We start from the raw sequence: 2,240 nt of genomic DNA, 5'->3' as shown, positions 1-2,240 counted from the left end.
ATTCTGACACATGCTACAACATGAATGAACATTGATGACATTATGTTAAGTGAAATAAGCCAGACACAAAAAGACAGAGACTATATGATTCCACTTATATGAGGTCCCTAGAGTAGTCAAATTAATAGAAATAAAAAGTAAATTTGTGATTGTCAGGAGCTGAGGGGAAGAGGAATGGTGAGTTAATGTTTACTTGGTGCAGAACTTCAATTTTGAAAGATAAAAAGAAAAGCGTCTATGGCCATGCCACCCTGAACATGCCCAATCTCATCTGATCTTGGAAGCTAAGCAGGGTCGGGCCTGGTTAGTACTTGAATAGGAGACCACCTAGGAATACCAGGTGCTGTAGGCATTAAGAAAAAAGAATTAAAAGGCAATAAAAATAGATATTAAAATAAAATAATCAATTTTGAGGTTCACCAATCTTTAAAGTGAACCATTGTACACTTTAATTTATATCATTTTACACTTATTATGTACTTCACTAAAATTAAAATTTAGTATCAAATAAACAGATGTGGCTTAAGAAAATAACATTGTTTATTGCATGTCAACAAAACTGCTGAGGAAAGCTAAATAGATCAGCTAACAATAATACCTATATAATTATTTTATTCATTTATTAAAATACTATCAATAGTTTTATGAAAAAAAGAAAGATAAAAAGAGCTCTGAAGATTGATTACATGATAATGTGAATGTAATTAATACAACTGAACTACATACTTAAAAATGGTCAAGAAAGTAAATTTTATGTTATGTGTATCTTACCACAATTTAAAAGATTTTTAATGACTACAACAATATGTCAAATGCCCATATGTTCCTGCCACTCCATCATCAAGTATTAGTCTGTTTCTACTTCCCTTGAACCTAAAAGGCCACTGTAACTACCTTGATAAATAGAATAAATAAAATGCAGAAGTGCTGCTATGTGATTTTCTAATGCTGGGTTATAAAAGAGACCATGACTTGGCTTTTTTTGGAATCCTGGAGCTATCATGTAAGAAATGTGGCTACCTGGAGACCACTATGCTAGAGAGCCACATCAAGAGACCATATAGAGAGAGGGATGGCCGAGGAACAACGGCTGTCTCCGCCTGCAGCTGTTTGAATCTTCCCAGTATTAACCACGAAGTGTGTGGTTGAGTGAGCCTTGGATGGTTCCAACTCCCATACTTTCAAGTGCCCCAGCTAATGAGGAAAGCAAATATGAGTTTTCTCCTCTGAGCCTTACCCATGTTACAGATTTGGGGGCAAGATAAATGTTTTTAGGGTCACTAATTTGTCCCGGCTTGTCTGGGTCTTTCCTGGTTTTAGCACTGAAAATCCCACATCCCAGGGATCCACTCAGTCCTTGGAAAACCAAGATGGTTGGTGTTATGGGCTGAGTTGTGTCCTCCAAAATTTATATGTTGAAGTCCTAACCCCCGGGAACCCAGAATGTAGCTATATTTAGAGTTAGGGCCTTTAGAGAGGTGATTAAGATAAAATGAGGTTATTAAGGAAGATCCTACCCAAACTGACAGGTGTTCTTATAAAAAGAAGATTAGGACACAGACAATGCATAGACTGAGGGGTGACCATGTGAAGACACAGTTAGAAGACAGCCATCTGCAAGCTAAGGAGAAAGACTCAGAAAAAAACAATGCTGCTGACACCTTGATATCAGACTTCTTTCTAGTCTCCAGAATTGTGAGAAAATAAATTTTTGTTGTTTAAGCCATCTGGTGTGTTGTATTTGTTATGGCAACCCTAGCAAACCAATACAGATGATGACTCTTATGGACTAAATATTTGGGGACCACTCCAATTCATATATTGAAGCCCTTATCCCTAATGGGTTGGTATTTTGATGTGGGGTCTTTGAGAGGCAATCTGGTTTAGATGAAGTCATGAGGTGGGACTCTATGATGAGATTAGTTCCCCTATAAGAAGAGGAAGAGGGAGAGATCTCTTCAGGTACACACATAGAAACAGCCTTGTTAGGACACAAATGCAAGCCAGGAATAGGGCCCTCACCAGGAATCAAATTTGCCAACACTTTGATTTTAGATTCCAGATTTTAGAACTGCCAAAAGTAAATTTCTGTTGTTTACATCCCCCAGTCTATGGTATTTGTTATGGCATCCCAAGCAGACTAAGACAATCACCATCATTGTTATATTGAAGCCTTAAATTTTGGGGTGGTTTCTTATGTAACAGTCAATAACCAATGCCAACTTTGAGGGCATGGTCAT

The 2,240-nt window shown here is 37.4% G+C and overlaps 1 non-coding gene across 1 annotated transcript; it reads left to right on the top strand.

The window, feature by feature from the left end:
* The first annotated feature begins 233 nt into the window (after nt 1-233).
* On the top strand, nt 234-352 carry LOC118608213. Its single transcript, XR_004952974.1, has one exon. It is a non-coding gene; the product is annotated as a 5S ribosomal RNA (ribosomal RNA).
* The last annotated feature ends 1,888 nt before the right edge of the window (nt 353-2,240 follow it).

The sequence above is a fragment of the Rousettus aegyptiacus genome, unplaced genomic scaffold, assembly GCF_014176215.1.
Source record: "Rousettus aegyptiacus isolate mRouAeg1 unplaced genomic scaffold, mRouAeg1.p scaffold_m13_p_9, whole genome shotgun sequence".
Taxonomy (NCBI): domain Eukaryota; kingdom Metazoa; phylum Chordata; class Mammalia; order Chiroptera; family Pteropodidae; genus Rousettus; species Rousettus aegyptiacus.
This window is presented reverse-complemented; position numbering and strand designations above follow the sequence as displayed.